Here is an 18621-nt window from a genome sequence, read left to right as displayed (position 1 = left end):
AGTGGATGAAATGAATATCCTCCAGAATGTTGCCATTCAGGGACGACCTAAGCGGAGAATAAACCTCAATGATGAAAATGCGTGCTCCACTCTGACTTGTGAGTTTGTGCATATTTGAAGCGGCCATGGATGCCCAATAATGTCGAACTGTTGCTGCGCTTTACACGCGCTTCTCTGCAATGTCTTACAATGATGCAATCGAAACTCTGCCCTTTTGTATGACAGTGTTTCTCTTATTTAAGATGTGGAGTAGAGACTTTGTAATCCACATCTCTCTCTCCATTCAGTCAGAAAATGTCTGATGTCACACACAGGACGTGAACCTCAGCCATCATGGCAACGTGCGCAGGAAAAAACTTTTTTTTTGTTTGTTTGAGGAACGGTATTAATCGGTATTAACCGGTTACCATTATTTTTAATAAGTGTTCCCGTTCCAGAACATAAAAAATAATAACGTTTCCGGTTTCGTTTCTGTTCCCTGTAAAATACAAAAAGTTCCTGGTTTTCGTTTTCGTTCCTTGAACCGGTTCAAAGCCCTGACTACTATTTCATTTCGTATTCATGGTCTGGGGGTTGTTTGATCTGACGGGATTGCAGGAAGCGGGAAGGAAATTTTCGTCAGGAGAAGTTGTTGAACAAACAAGTCTGACGTCTTATCTATCTTTGGCGACGTAGGATTGTTTAACAGACATGTCTGACAGAACATCCTACCGTAGGATAAAATTACAACGTAGGACCATTTGTCAGAATACCGGCCAAATCCTGCCGCTCGACATCGCTCCATATAAAACAGGTACCAGACGTAGTGCGGAGCCAAGTATCTTGGCGGAAGTACGTAGGATGGTGCGCGAGGCTAGTGTGGGTCCTTAGCATTGAACCTAGAAATAAGGTAACACTTTATTTGATGCCAGTATCATGGGTATGACATGACAGTGTGTGTCGTCAATGTCATGAACATTTTATGACTGTTCTCATTAAGACACCCCAAATAATGTCAACTTTTCATGACCATAAAACATTTCGGACTTTGACATAATGTTTATGACTCATCCATGACAGCGTCATGACACTATCTTGATACTATTATGACACAGTCAGGATATGACATCCACACAAATTCGATCATCAAAATCATATAATCCCTCAATCCAAATGGTCCAAACACTCACATGTGTATTGTATCACAACAATAGTATGGGGTTATCTCTACCACCTGTAGTCCATCATGGTTCGAAAATACTTCATACCGACGGCCAACACAATGAAAGTACTCTTTTTTTATTTCTAGCACAGCACGAGAGGGTCAGGCATCAGATCATTAGCAGAGAGGACCAGCCACAGAGCAGTAGCCAAAACAATCGTTGTTATGGAGATCGGCATGGAGGCGCCTAAGCCCCCCCATCAGCCATCACCGTGGAGATCCATCTGTGGAATCAACTGAAGTAGCCCAGCAGCCTTTGTTGTCATGGCAACCAGGTGTAGCTGCCTGCCCCACCATCGACCCCCGTTGGGCAGGTGGAGAGAGAGGCCGAGGGAGGGACTTCCTTTACAGCCCCAGGGCAGCCAATCACCGCCGTCCATCACGGCGGGCCACCATCCCATGGCCTCAAGTGCTGTGGCATGGCCTCAGGCAACCAATAGGGGGCAAGAGAGACAGGTAGCTCGGGACTGGAACATCCACACAGCAGGAGTGAGAATTCCAGTGAATCAGTCTGTTTATTATGTGTCTGCATGTCAGCTGAATATCTAAACAGGAGTGAATCTATCAGTGAATGTATCAGTGAATTAATCTGTCAAGCCACAAATTTCCCTGTCTGCCTGTCTGTCTGTCTGTTTGTCTGTCTGCCCGTCAGTAGGCCTCTGCCTGCTTATCATTTTTGTCTGTCTGTCTGTCCGTCTGTCTTTCGCTTAATTTCACTCTGCCAGACAAGATGACAGGCTGTTCAATGGGAATGAAACCAACATCCTTTCCTCAAAGTCATCCTATGTATCAAAATGCACCACGCACGCACGCACGCACGCACGCACGCACGCACGCACGCACACACACGCACACACACGCACACACGCGCACACACACACACACACACACACACACACACACACACACACACACACACACACACACACACACACACACACACACACACACCATACAAAGAGAGACACCAAAGCTCATGTATCCACACTCGTACTGTATGTTGCCAGAAAAGAGTCTTAGCCAAGTCTTAGCCAACACTGCCAACTAGAGGCGGTGACCTGTCACAGCACCCTTCCTCCTCTCTTCCCCTCAGGTGCCTTAGTCTCTTCCCACCAAAGACACACACACACACACACACACACACACACACACACACACACTCACACTCACACTCACACTCACACACAGACACAGACACAGACACAGACACAGACACACACACACACACACACACACGCTGACACACCTCAGGTCAGCTTAGTGTAATGTAATGTGTAACACACAAACAGACCAACACACACACACAAACACACACACACACACACACACACACACACACACACACACACACACACACACACACACACACACACACACACACACACACACATACACACACACACTGAGAGTTTCATTCCTGTGTGCTGCTGGTCCTCATTAGCGCTACTAAAGGTTAGCTTCCCTTGCCTGTGGTTGCATGTCATTATTATTGCTAGTTGTGTGTGTGTGTGTGTATGTGTGTGTGTGTGTGTATGACGGCCCGGTAAACAGTAAACAACTTTGTTTTTGTTTTGTACAGGAGAGTTCTGTCTCACGCACGCACACACACACACACACACACACACACACACACACACACACACACACACACACACACACACACACACACACACACACACACACACACACACACACACAGACAGAGCCCAACCATAATATCTTCGTGGGCCCTTGTGGGGCTCTTCCTATCTTTGTGGGGCCCTTCCATTCATGTTAACCCTCACAATAGCTAAAGAATGCTAAACTGTGCCCAAACCAAAACAATCCCTAACCATAGCCTGTCCATAACCCTAACCATGTTTTTAGACTTTTACTTTTACCAGTAACAACAAAACGTTCCCGCTAAAAGTGGTCAACACGTGGGGTCCAGGAATTGGGCCCCACATGGAACGAGGGTCCCAGCATGTGGGTGTGCTCCAATAGCAGTGGCCTCACGAAGGCAGATTGGTGCAGTACACACACACACACACACACACACACACACACACACACACACACACACACACACACACACACACACACACACACACACACACAGGGTTACAGTGACAGGCCTGGCATTTATTTAATTTGTAACACCATTGCACAAACATAAACAAACACACCTGGGGCCTTTACTACGAGGCTGGAAGACGTCATAGTTACCGATATGATCACCAAGGTAGTGTGTGTGTGTGTGTGTGTGTGTGTGTGTGTGTGTGTGTGTGTGTGTGTGTGTGTGTGTGTGTGTGTGTGTGTGTGTGTGTGTGTGTGAAGATGTGAGGGGAAATTTGGAGCCATTTTGAAGCATTGGAACACTGTGTGTGTGTGTGTGTGTGTGTGTGTGTGTGTGTGTGTGTGTGTGTGTGTGTGTGTGTGTGTGTGTGTGTGTGTGTGTGTGTGTGTGTGTGTGTGTGTGTGTCATTTTGTCTGTGTCATGGTGTGTGTCATGTTGTGTGTCAAGACAACAGAATCTAATAATACATTTGTTGTCACACAAACTGTTGGTCACTCACACACGCACACGCACACGCACACACACACACACACACACACACACACACACACACACACACACACACACACACACACACACACTGTGTTCTAAAGACAATTCAATTCCTCTCACAATCTCACAGGAAAATACAGAAAAGCAAAAAAAAAAAAAGTCAGGGACAAAACTACATTTCTGTCAGGTCCATCACAGTCAAGAAACACAAGACAAGAAATTCTGAATGCGATTTCTTTATTGAATAGTTGTGGTTTGGCGGTACCTCTGTTCAGAGGAGTCCCCTGGTTTTCCATGGGCTCCAAGGAGAGCAGAGATTCAGGGGACACCAGCAGCGTAGTGAATGCTCACCCAATTTACGATGAGGAGAGCAAACAATTCTCCCATGAACAGAGCAGGCAACATAACAAGGAGTAGCCTATGCCTTGTCATACACGGCAAGGTGGAGCTGGGGAGGCGGTGGATTGCGAAGAAGCAAGCAGCCAAGATTGGGGAACAAAACGGAGGACTTTTAAAAGTCGACATATTTGGAGCGAGGAGAGTTGATTAGCTGATCTACAACAGCTGAGACAAATTATAAGCAAGAAGCTCTTGACTACCATGGACTGGCCACAACTGAGGCTTAAGCTAGATTGATACCTTTTAGTTTTGCATTTTAAATCTATACGGCCAGGGAGGGGAGAGGCTGGAATTCACCATGCAGTGGGTGGGATGTAGGACTCTGCTAGCCTGGCGATGCCATCCTATGTACTCCACCCAAAGAGTTTGGCTCCGCACATAGTCTGGTGAAACCCTCCTAGCTCGGTTCGCTCACAGACGATCAGCAATCAGTTGAGAATGGTGACGCAGAACTCACCCTTGACGTCCGTTACTGATTTGCTAAGGTAACACACTTTTGTTTTGTTATTTGTATGCTTTTGTGACACTATATCGTAACAGCCATGCTAATAAGCATAATATGAGTTTTAATTTGAATTCGTAACTCCAATGAATTTAAATGGCAGTGTAAGATAAGACCATCTCCCACCCTCCATGGAGACGGATTTCTCTTAGCTTTCGCCAGACTGTTTGATGGAGTCAACAATTGGCTTTCGCCAAGGCTAGGACTCTGCAAGTGTCTATGGAATTGTTGGCATCTTTCCTTCTCCTCCATATTATCAGTAATTACAGTAATCCAGACAGATCCAACATACATTCCTGACTGGCCCAGCAAACAGAATCCTTTCATTACAGCCAGACAATTTATCTCTTTCTGTTGAAGGCCTGTGTGTGTGTGTGTGTGTGTGTGTGTGTGTGTGTGTGTGTGTGTGTGTGTGTGTGTGTGTGTGTGTGTGTGTGTGTGTGTGTGTGTGTGTGTGTGTGTGTGTGTGTGTGTGTGTTGCAACCAGACAATTTATCTCTTTCTGGCTAGGGTCAACGCTGGGCAGGATGACACTGGATATCTGGTGCAGTCTGACCCCTTGCTCATCTCTCTCTCTCTGTCTCCCACACACACACACACACACACACACACACACACACACACACACACACACACACACACACACACACACACACACACACACACACACACACGTTCATCCTCTGTGCTCCTCAAATTCTCTGACCCAGTTACACACACACACACACACACACACAGAGAGTGAAGGAAGCCATTCTTCCTTTTGATTTCAAAGGTCAATCTCTGAGTGCTACCATGTAATACGCAGTGACAAGCTGATTAAATTAAAGAATTCCCAAAATGTACAAGACAAACAGGGGCAGTATTCACATTAACGTACATACAGCATACTGTAGTGTATGGTTACTCGGTAGTATCCAAATTGGCACTTGCATCCAACTCATTCTTCAGATAAAGCCAGTGACACAGCACAGCATAGCAAAGCATAGCAAAGCATAGCATAGCAAAGCATAGCACAGCACAGCACAGCACAGTACAGTAAGCCTGATCTCCAAAATTCCGTGCTCCTGGACACAGAATTGTTTTCCGTGATGGGCACACAGAAGTGCTTTCTATATTCCCACAGCACTGTGTTAACTCTATCATTAGAAAATACATACCAAATGCTAATCCTAAACAAAATAATGCCATAGCAAATTAAGTTGTGCCCTGACCAGAATATTCCCAACCTTAACCTGTCATCAAAGACATATTTTTGAGAAATACCTTTTCCAGTTGGTTGATAGGCTATCAAATTCAATATAATACATGAAAGAATACTAGCTGTGCCCAGACCAAAACAATCCCTAACTCTAACCTGTGAGTAAGAAATGGTTTTTTTTAGATAAAATATTTGAAATTAGAAAAATCCAGAGAAAACACAAGACGGTGGAAACATAGAGCTGTGGAAGTATAGAGGGAGCACTTCTGTGTGTTGGCAAAATCCGTGCTCCTGGACACAGACTTTGTGCTTTGGATCAGTTCACTACAAGGTGTGTTATTTTAATCATATTTTTAAAGTGTATGGTCCCCAATTTTGACTGGCAAAACAAAATGGCAGACATGGAGTAAATTCACCTATTCATGTAGGAAAAGTGTAAATTTCTAAGTCATCGGAAGACCTTACAAACTGATGGTGGTAGTGAATGTACATGCAAAATGGTAACACTTGTGAATGAGTAGCACTGAATCTGGAAATAAACTGCAAAAAATCACTTAACTTTAAAGTGTTTTTTTGTAGCCTCTATTATGTGCACCGTTCCACCAGTGGAATGTCTTACAACTCAGAGAAAAACCTTCTTGCACATATGCAGGGCTGATAGTATTCAGGCTCCATGCCTGATTTCAGGCTTGACAGAGTTTGCAAAAATAAACACATTGATAATAATTGGCCATTAGGTTATTCTTATCTCAGAAAGTGTTGCAGGTTCAGGGTTTTCTTCTACTATCAGGCTTGAATAATGGTCATACACAGGCTATTAAATGTTTGAATAATGTGTCAAAATAGACCTACGTTACGTCACTATGCACTATCTTGTCGTCGTCGTTGGAGCAGGGAAAAAAGTTCAGGCTCAGGATTTTTTTTCACTATCACCCCTGCATATGAACTCAATTGCCATCCCATTCCTAACCCATAGGGTTCAATATGATGTCGGTCCACCTTTTGAAGCTATTACATCTTCAACTCACCTGGGAAGGCTGTCCACAAGGTTGAGCAATGTGTTAATAGTATTTTTTGACCATTATTCCAAAAGCACATCAATGGTCACACACTGGAGTTGGTCGAGAAGGCCTGGCTCTGTCTCCTCTCTAATTCATCCCAAAGGTCGGTTTCAGGTTAGGACTCAAGTTCAAGTCAAGTTCATCCATACCAGACTCTGTCATCCATGTCTTTATGGACTTTGTTTCGTGCACTGTTGTGCTGTCATTTTGGAAGAGGAAGGGGCGTGCTCCAAAGTTTTCACACAAGGCTGGGAGCATGGGATCGTCCAAAATGTTTTGACATCCTGCATTCAAACTTCCTTTCAAAGTACCTAAGGGGCCAAGCCCAACTCCTGAAAAACAACCCCACACCATAATAATTCCTCCTCCACCAAAGTTCACTCTCGGTACAATGTACTCCGAAATGTCTTATTCTCCTGGCAATCTCCAAACTCAGACTCATCTATCAGAGTGCCAGATGGAAAGGCATGATGACTAACCTTGTCCAGTGGTGGAGTGCATTACACCACGGCATCCGAAACTTTGCATTGCACTTGGATGCAGCTGCTTGGCCATGGAAACCCATTCTATGGAGCTCTCAGCGTACTATACTTGGGCTAATCTGAAGATCACATGAAGTAAGTTCTAAACAATTAACTGTGCAGAAAGTCGACCACCTCTTATGTTCTGGCTACGCCAGCCTTTAACAGAAGAACCCTTATTTTGACAATTGTTTTGTACCCCAGCTGCGAGACTTAGAATGCACATAAAGTTCTTTGACAGTTATCTCAAGCGCTACATGAAACCCTCCTGTTTAATCTATCGTTCCTTGTACGCAGGTAAAGGCAATCCCTGTAAGTTGTGAATAATATTTTGATTTGATGTTATATCTGTTCCGACTTAACTAGTATTCTAGCTTCTTAATTTTGTCATTTTACTCTCAATGAATTTATGTTAGCTTAGCTCCAGCATTACTGCAGTGAAATTCATATTGACAATACCGTGTATGTAACTGTTATTTGATTCTATATTCATATCAACACAAGAGATGGCAGTAGATTTATACGAATGAATTTGTATGTTTTTTCAGTTTCACAATCATCCATAAACGACCAAACTTCACCCTCGGTGTCGCAAGTGTTTTTCTGGAATTGTTTAGCTGTGTGGATAAAAGTTGCTAGGACAACTGTGAGGCCAGAACATCTTAGCACTATGCTGACTCACCGTCAGTTTACGTGTCCTAATACTTTGTGATTGAGTTGTTGTTCCGAAACTCTTCCATTTTCTTATAATAAAGCTGACAGTTTCATGTGGAATATTTATATTTAGAAATGAGGAAATTGCATCACTGGATTCGCTGCACAGGTGGAAACCTATGACACGCCCACTCTGGAATTCACTGAGCTCCTGTGAGCATCCCATGCTTTTATAAACCTTTGGCCAGGTCAAGTGATTAGGACACCTAATTCTGACCATTTGGATGGGTGAGTGAATATCTTTTGAAATAGGATGTATTTGCACATGTTCGTGAAAAGATCAATTGGATAATGGGTAGCATAGTAGCAATGACCAACATAGGTGCAATACCTACTCTGGCAACAATCTTACACAATCTGCCATTAAGAGTTTAGCAGCCATGGATCAATGGTTAGAGCGCTGGCCTTTAGATCAGGGGGTTGCAGGTTCAAATCCCACCCTTATCAGCACCTTCATTCATGTTTGAAGTGCCCTTCAAGAGCAAGGCACCTAACGCCATATTGCTCCAGGGCCCATAACCAATAACCTGTACCCATTATCGTTTTGGGTAAAAGCGTCACCTCAGTGCAATGTTATGTTCAATAGTGTCAAATGATTCTGCCTCCAAATGCCTCCCCTCATGTGGCTGGTGGATCTACCCACATTATATTGCACAAACTAGCCTGATTCTAACAACAAGCCTAAAAGCTGCTAATGCTTCCTCATTCACTTACCTCACACTTCGCTGTCCTTTGCTCTCCTCTCTTACATGTATTACTGGATATGACGCTAATTTTTCCTGATGCTAACAGCATCCCTGCTGCAAATGCTTCCTCATTCACTTTACACACCTCACACTCTTCATCTACCTTTCCTCTCTTTTCCACCTCCTTTTCTCTCGCTTCCTCACCCTTTTCTCTTCATGTCTTTGTCCTTAGTTCTCCTCTCTCTCTTTTTCCATCTGTTTCCCCCTCTCTTTCTGCCTCCTTCTCTCTCTCTCCCTCCTTCTCTCTCTCTCTCTCTCTCTCTCTCTCTCTCTCTCTCTCTCTCCTCCTCTGGCTCTCCTTCCTCTCCTCCACATGTCGTGCAAGTGACATACTGTGGTGCGGCTGTGTGTTACTATGTGTGTGTGTGTGTGTGTGACATTGTGTGAGTGTGTGTGACATTGTGTGTGTGCAGTGTGTGTGCTTGTGTGACATTGTGTGAGTGTGTGTGTGACATTGTTTGAGTGTGTGTGTGTGTGTGTGTGTGTGTGTGTGTGTGTGTGTGTGTGTGTGTGTGTGTGTGCGTGTGTGGTGTTCAGGTGACATATTGCGACTGCACGGCTAATTTGGTAATGGTCCCCTGAGCGGGCACCCGCGCTATCAATTATTTACTACTCTCCACACACACACACACACACACACATGCACACGCACACACACAATGTCAGACTACGTACAGTGTGCGTCTTCCCATAAGCTTGTCGTCAAATTGTACAGTACCCTACGCCTAAATAAACCACTATTTACACAACTGCAGTACAGTAAAGGCTAAGCGCAGCCTCATAGTGAATTTGCCAAACAGCAGTTGAAACGTCAATGAACTTTAACTTCACTATTAAGATATGACACAGTTTGGTGAAAACCAGTTAGGGGATATCTTTATATTTTCCAGGTTGACAAGCTTCTTCATAGACATTGGCTAACTGTTTGCTTTGTTCACTTATGATCGGAAGGTACAGCAGGTTAGGAAACCACATTACTAGTTTGTCTGTGGAACAGTCAATCAATCAATCAATCAATATTATTTATATAGCATATTATCATACATAACTGGCATTTAATGTGCTAAAGAATAAAGAAAGAGAAGAGAGAAGAAAAAAATCGATAGTAGATAAGTATTACCAAAGGCAGATGACCCCGAAACGCAGTGTTATTATGCTGCCAAATGCTGGAACCAACTTCCTGTAGGCTACATATTAGAGCTACCCCAACAGTATGTTGTTATATCCCCGAAGCGCGGAGTGTCTGGGATGTAATGGTTTTGCGTGCACCGCTTCCACTGCCTGCCGTTTGAGGTCTTTTTGTGTTAATGCGATAACTTTTGCACGAATTGATGGAATTGTCCCAGATTTGGTGTGTTAATGCTCTGGGGTAGGTTCATGAACTGATTAGATTTTGGAGGCCAACACTTTCAAGATGGCTCAATTCAAGATGGCTGAATTTGGAAACTAGTCAAGCTACTTATTTATGAATGGTGGAGATTTTCAATGCAGATGGTTATTATGATGTCACAATAACCAAAATTCCATTGCTGTAATCTTGGCCATGAGAACCCCAAAGACACTCATTCTACACAGGAGCAGGCAAGAGATAGTTACTTAACTCGCAAATAACTCCTGAGCAGGTGGATGGATTTGCCCCAATTTTTTTTAGCTTGATAAAAAAAAAAATTAAATCACCATAAGCTCTTCCCTAAACTCATGCTTAGCGGTGTACCTAGATGCACTACACAGTCTCACCCCAAGTAGTCAATATCTGAGTACCTTTGACCAGACTGCAATTTTTGACGTCTTGGGTATTCCTTCCACGTCACATTTTGACTATGTCCTCAAAGGCGCCCCCTTGTGGCAGCATAACGTCATTGAGGTTAGGTTTAGGAATAGGTTTAGGGTTAGGCCACATAGTCAAAATGTGACGTGGAAGGAATACCCAAGACGTCAAAAACTGCAGTCTGGTCCAAGGTAGTCAGAAATTGACTACTTGGGGTGAGACTGCGTTGAGATGCACCATGTATTATGGTTTACGGATACGCTGAACAATATGCAGGTGAAATGGTGAAACAGCCCATCTACTCCTTTCAGTATAGGCAATGGAGTAAGACAGGGGGGGCTTCTATCTCCAGCCCTGTTCAACCTATACATGGACAGCCTGTCCAAACAGATTTTGATGAAATTACACTTCATAATAGGTACATGACCTGGTAACTTACCTCTATCTCTTGTCTGCTCCTGTGTAGAATGAGTGTATTTGGGGTTCTCATGGCCAAGATTACAGCAATGGGACTTTGGTTATTGTTTCATCATAATAACCATCTGCATTTGGTGTGAATAAATGATGGGAATGATAGGGGACTGGATCCTGCATTTCGGGGATATACCCATGGGCGTACGTTTAGGGGGTGGACGGTTGTGACATGTCCCTACCAATATTTAAGGGATATAAAATTGTCCCTACCAACCTACATTGATTAGTTTAATATTTCAATATACTACAAAGTGGTAGCATTAATTTAAAAAAACATTTTGAACTGGCTGTTTTCTTTATGATATGAGAGATTCCGCGGTTTATTCAGAGATACGGCGACCAATGTCGCTATTGGGTGCAACAGAGTGATGGGTCATTAGACGGCCAGGTAGTTTCAGGTGGAAGCAGTGGTCCATGTGCTAGTGGTGCTGAAAGCCCCCAACTCAAACTGCATTGGTGTTTCAATATAAGCTTTATAATCTTCAGAGATGACAAAAAAAGAAAAGGGCGGTAAGTTATTTCGCCATCGCAACAGTACAGTGCAACCAGAAAGATGATATTTTGAAGACGGTCAAACACTAAATGCGGTTGAGTACGCTTGCTCATGTCGGCAAACATGTAGCGCTTGTCGCGTGAGGTAAAACGTTTAGCAAAAGGAATTAATTTAGAGTTGTGACTCTTCTGGCATTCTGAGAATAACTGTCAAGTGTAGATATTTTGTGGGTGGCGTAGTGTTCTCTCATGTGCAGCTTCTGACAGGGTAAAAAAAAGAGCCGCTTTACTTTGCTTTCTTGGCTCTTAAAGGAGTCGCCGCCTTTTGTTTTAAAGGATAGTTCCGGCGTAAAATGAAAGTTTCACCATCGCTTTCCCATGCCACATAATGTATCTAATGATGAGCCATTCTGGGCAATGCCGCGCCGTTATGGAGTTAGCTAATTTTAAGCTTTTTGGCGAAAAACGCAGCCAATGCATCACAGCGGGGCCAATTATAGGCCTATTATTTTCTGATGTTTCCCCGCTATAAACAACTTCAAAAACGCTACACACTTCATCACAAAGGTCTCGTCAATCAAACCGAGGCACAGAGACGATCATCGGATCACTGACCAGTGTTTTCAGAGGTGTCTCACTGTTGCAAGCAACTCTCTGACCCGGATGCAGGCTACTCAATCAGGTGGCTAGGTAGGCTAAACATGGTCCGCGGTTCTTACACCGGCTGCGACCGTAAAATGAAAAGCTGGAACCCCGACCGTTTTCACCGACTGCCACTGTCTAAACCAGCCATATTTCGGGAATGGCTAATAGCATCAGAAGTGGACAAAACTGACATAAAAACCCGGAGGGATCGCGACTACCGTGTGTGCAGGCAGCAGATTTGAAGAGATGTATGGAGAGTACCGGTGGCAGATGGACACTCCCAACTGGGATCACTCCCGGACGTGTAGCCCCAGGTGGTTTTATCACTCCCAGACGTTCGATCAGGTAGGCAGACTACTCTTACAAAGTAATTGCAACACGGTATAATATAACATGGATTCAACTTTATAATAACACACCACTGGTGGTGTACTTACATCTGTAAGAGCACTTCTAGTGCGACTTTATAAAATTCCTCCAGCCCTCCTCCGTTGCGTAATGGTCCATCTGACCTCGCGCGCCCTGGTCAATTAGTGTCTACTTCACAAACTACTCTAGCATGCTTGACATCAACCACATCGAATGCCTCAGGTCGCACAATTTCACAATTTCACTTGCCATCCCGCGCTAGTTTGTTTTGACAGTTTATTTATCTCCTGTAGTGGGCTACATTTACTGCACCTGTATGCCTTCCCAAAACAGAGTGCTTGCTGGCAAAGACGTGCGGTGTTGCAACCAGTTTCACAGATTCACAGACACTCAAGATTCATGAGCCAGACACATTTACACATGTTTCTCTCTCTTCAAACATACCTCCATGCGCCTTTTTGGTACAACATTCATCTTTAGACGGTTTCGTTTAGGTGTTCCATCTCCCTTACTCTTGTTGTAGTCATCATCATCCTCGAAATGCTCCCTCCATACACGGTAGTAGCGATCCCTCAGGGTTTTTATGTCAGTTTCGTCCACTTCTAATGCTATTAGCCATTCCCGTAATATGGCTGGTTTAGACAGTGGCAGTCGGTGAAAACGGTCGGGGTTCCATCTTTTCATTTTACGGTCGCAGCCGGTGTAAGAACCGCGGACCATGTTTAGCCTACCTAGCCACCTGATTGAGTAGCCTGCATCCGGGTCAGAGAGTTGCAACAGTGAGACACCTCTGAAAGCACTGGCCAGTGTGTGGTCCGATGATCTTCTCTGTGCCTCGGTTTGATTGACGAGACCTTTGTGATGAAGTGTGTAGCGTTTTTGAAGTCGTTTATCGCGGGGAAACATCAGAAGTTGGAAGTTGAAGTTGTCCCTACTGTTCTGTTACATGCATTGTTTCATGTACTATTGGTAATTTGTACTGCGAAATCTCAGGTTAACTGTTATTGTTTGTCCTTTACCGCCACCTTCTGGCAAGTTTAGTTAATTATCTATGCGACGGGATGTCTGACGTCATAACTAAGGGACACCTGTCAGATCGGCTCTGTGTTTACTCTTCCAAGTTTCAAGTTTGCCTTGAAGGCACCGTTGTTTTACCCTCTTCATAAGCCATAAAAACCGTCAAACGGATGAACTTTGTCTGCGTGGTTTGTGGAGTGGCGTTAACTGACTGGATACCTGGCAAGGCGTCGGGGAGGACAGTACAGTAAAACAACGACTTCGGCGGGCTATCTTCACACTCGGAGGATCAATGACAACGCTAGAGTTACGCGCCTGACAGAATCATCACGACCGGACTGTCAAGTAAGAACCACAAGTAAACATGTCAGAAAAAACATCAAATTCGGGATCTATACAAACCAGATCTAATGCCTCACGTTCGTCCAAAAAGACAACAAGTTCCTCTGCTAGTAAACTGGCTGCGGCTAAAGCCCGAGCAGAGGCAGAAGCGGCACGTACTGAAGCAGAATTCGCCGCTAAAGAGAACGAACTGAAATTAAAACAAGCGGAGTTAGAACTGGAGAACAAACGTTTGGAAATAACACTGAATAAACTTTCCCTTGACAAACGAGCTGCCGCTTCAGCGGCCAAGGCAGATGTGTTAGAGGCAGCAGCAGCATCACAGGAATTACTCCAAGATTTCGACATTGATGTACCAACCGATGACTCGATCGAACGCACCAGGAACTATGTTGAGGGAGTGAGTAGGACCACTCCAGTGGTGTATATAGACAGTGCCAATGTTAGCATCCCTGACCCGCTGTTTTCTGAATATGCCCACACTGTCACTTCTTACCACACTGTAAGCCCAAGAAGATTGCCCCCCCAGCAGAATCATACACCACTTCGCACACAGCCTACTCTAAGGGTAATGTTCCACAGTCCATCCACAGAGCAATGTGCGCAGTGGCAGCCTCCGGTCCACACCCCTACATCGGCACCCCATTCAGAGATGGTACACTGGCCTTTAGGAAACAACATCAAACATGAACCAGTAGGCGAACCATACTTACCACCCAGTGTCACTGCTCAGCAACAGTACAGTCCTGCAAAACATGAATCAGTAGGCAAACCATACTTACCACCCAGCAGCGCTGCTCATCAACAGCACAACTCTGCAAATGGACAGCCCAGTGAAAATACAGGAATGTCAGACTTCGTTCGATTCATGGCGAGGCGTGAGCTCATCTCCACTGGACTTGTGCAGTTTAATGACCATCCCGAATGCTTTAGAGCTTGGAGAGCCTCCTTCATGAATGCCATCGGAGACCTCAACCTGTCTGCTAGCGAACAGCTTGATCTTCTCGTGAAGTGGTTAGGCAAAGACTCAGCTGACCACGCTAGGCGTATAAGGACAGTGTACGTGAACTATCCAGAGTACGGTCTCAGAGCAGTGTGGGATTGGCTCTATGAATACTATGGCGCACCAGAGGTGATCGAGAGCTCTCTGCTAAAGAGATTGGAAGAATTCCCTAAAATTCAGAACAAAGATGGGCGAAAACTTAGGGAACTGGGAGACCTACTCATGGAAATACAGGCGGCCAAGGCTGATGGAGAACTGTTTGGCCTTAGCTACCTAGACACACCCAGAGGAATCAACCCTATTGTGCAGAAACTGCCGTTTCACCTGCAAGAAAGGTGGTTCACGATAGGATTCAGTTACAAAGAACAGCGCAGAGCTCCCTATCCCCCATTCAGCTTCTTTGCCGACTTTGTGAGTCAACAAGCGAGAATGCGCAATGACCTTAGCTTCATGCTGTCACCTCCCAACAGTGAACACTCTAGTAATAGCAAGCCAACCAGGTCAGACGATCAGAGAGCAGTAGCCGTTCTCAAGACTGGAGTGACCGCCACTGCCCCACTCACTCCCTCTGAGACCCCACTTGTAGACAGGCCCACCAACAGAGAGGACCCAGCCAACCATTGTCTCCTACACGACAAGCCCCATCCCTTACACAAGTGCCGTGCATTCAGAGACAAGCCAATAGAGGAGAGAAAAGCACTCTTGAAAAATCATGGAGTGTGCTACAAGTGCTGCCAAGCCATACATTTGGCAAAGAACTGCAACAACGATGTGAGCTGCACAGAGTGTGGAAGCAACATGCACGTTGCAGCTGTACACCCCGGCCCAGCACCGAAGGCCAACAGCCCTGCAGACTCCGCAGCAGAGAATGGCGGGGAGACTGCCGTCTCGTCTTCATGCACCAAGGTGTGTGGGAAAGATGCCTCAAGACGCTCATGCTCAAAAATATGCCTTGTGAAGGTGTACCCAGCCGCCCATCCAGATGCTGCAGTGCGCATGTATGCTATGTTGGACGAACAAAGCAACCGCTCGCTTGTGCGGTCTGAGTTTTTCACTGTTTTCAACGTCTCAGGGCAACCCTCACCATACTCCCTGAAAACATGTGCTGGAACAATAGAGACTGAAGGCAGACAAAGACGCGATTTTGTAGTAGAACCAGTAGATGGCAGCGTGGCACTCCCACTACCACCCCTGATAGAATGCAATGAGATACCAGACAATCGCACAGAGATCCCCACACCTGAGGTCGCCTCCAGCCACGACCACTTGAAACATCTGTCAAAACACATCCCAGACCTGGATCCCCAGGCCCCCATTCTGCTGCTCTTAGGCCGCGACATCATCAGAGCCCATAAGGTACGACAACAGGTGAACGGCCCACACAACGCACCCTACGCCCAGAAGCTGGACCTGGGTTGGGTGATCGTAGGTGATGTGTGCATAGGAGACCTGCACAAGCCACCCCTCGTCCACACCTACTACACCAATGTGCTGAGGAACGGACGCCCCTCTCTCTTTCATCCATGCCCCAATAGCTACACGGTGAAGGAAAGATACTGCTACACTGAGCCCCCCTCACACTCTCACAGGAGCGGCCTCGCCGAGGCAAAGCAGGACACTTCAATCAGCGATGAGTTTCAGACAACTAAAGACGATGAGGTCGAAGCCCCTTCCATAGAGGATCTGCAGTTCCTGAGCACCATGGACCAGGGCGTCTACAAGGATGAAGGAAACAGCTGGGTGGCCCCCCTACCCTTCAGAGCTCAACGACCACAGCTGTCGGACAACCGGGACCAAGCACAGAAACGACTCAACTCTCTCCAGCGCACTTTCAAAAGAAAACCTGAAATGAAAGAACAATTCGTCTCATTCATGGGAAAGATATTTCAGAATGGACATGCAGAATTGCCCCCCCCATTGAAACCAGGGGAGGAACACTGGTACCTGCCGTGCTTTGGGGTTTATCATCCAAAAAAGCCCTCCCAGATTAGAGTTGTGTTCGACTCCAGTGCACAGCACAAAGGACTGTCTCTGAATCAAGTACTCCTAACCGGGCCAGACCTCAACAACAGCCTCATCGGAGTCCTCCTTCGCTTTAGGAAAGAACAAGTAGCCTTCTCCGTGGACATACAGCAAATGTTCCACTGCTTCAAGGTCAAGCCTGAACACCGAAACTTTCTCAGGTTCCTCTGGTTTGCAGATAACGACCCGGACAAAGAGATTGCAGAGTACCACATGAATGTCCACGTGTTTGGAAACAGCCCCTCCCCAGCCGTGGCCATTTACTGTCTGAGACGCGCCGCCCAGGAAGGCCAGAGTGTGTATGGTGAAGACGCACAACAGTTCGTAAGCAGGGACTTTTATGTGGATGACGGGCTGAAATCCCTTCCTACAGCTGACCAAGTCATCAGTCTGCTCAAGAGAACACAAAGGATGCTGGCTTGTTCCAATCTCAGGCTACACAAGTTGACCTCGAACAGCAAAGAGGTCATGGAGGCCTTCCCATGTGAAGATCGCGCTACAGATCTGAAGGACCTTGACCTTACTTCCGACGACCTACCAGTGCAAAGAAGCCTCGGACTGCACTGGGACCTAGAGACAGACTGCTTCACTTACCGTGTGGAGGATGAGAGAAAGCCATTCACTCGACGCGGAGTCCTCTCCACAGTGAACAGCCTGTACGATCCCCTCGGATTTGTCTCTCCAGTGACCATCCAAGGCAAAGCACTCCTTCGTGAACTCACCATCGACTCACCTGACTGGGATGCCCCGCTACCTGCAGAAAAGGAAAAGCTGTGGGAAAGCTGGAGAGTCTCTCTTCGAGAACTGGAAAAACTACAAATCCCCAGAGCCTACACTCGCATGTCCGTGTCCACAGCTGAACGAGTTGAGCTTTGCATGTTTTCAGACGCGTCTGAAAGGGCTGTCGCGGCAGTTGCCTATTTGAGAACCATACAGGCAGATGGCCAATGTCAAGCAGGACCGATTTCCAGTAAGGTCAGACTCACACCCCGACCAGAACACACCATACCCCGTCTGGAGCTATGCGGAGCCGTCATGGCAGTGAATCTGGCTGAAGCCATCATGTCCGAAATCGACATCACATTCGACGCAGTGACATTCTACACCGACAGCAGAATCGTGCTCGGGTACATCTCAAATGAGAAAAGAAGATTCTACGTGTACGTCAGCAACCGAGTTCAACGCATCAGACGCAGCAGCCTGCCACAACAGTGGAGGTATGTACACACACAACACAATCCTGCAGACATTGCAACACGGTCAATCCCAGCAGACCGACTGAAAGACACAATGTGGTTCACTGGCCCAGCATTTTTGTGTCAGCCCAACGACACACTGCCTGCCGAGCAGACATTCGAACTCCTACACCCTGAACAAGATCCTGAAATCCGGCCACAAGTGACAGCTCTCTCCACAACAGTGCTCAACAACCTTGGCTCACAGCGCTTCAGCCGCTTTTCACGCTGGGGTTCACTCACAAGGGCTGTTGGCACTCTGATCCACATCATTCAGTGTTTCAAAAAGGGCAGCAATGATCGACAATGCCAGGCATGGCACCAATGCAGTACCCCTGTGTCAGTGGACATTCTCAACCAT

This window comes from Engraulis encrasicolus, chromosome 23 (genome assembly GCF_034702125.1).
Source record: "Engraulis encrasicolus isolate BLACKSEA-1 chromosome 23, IST_EnEncr_1.0, whole genome shotgun sequence".
Classification (NCBI taxonomy): Eukaryota; Metazoa; Chordata; class Actinopteri; order Clupeiformes; family Engraulidae; genus Engraulis; species Engraulis encrasicolus.
Note: the sequence above shows the minus strand (reverse complement) of the source record.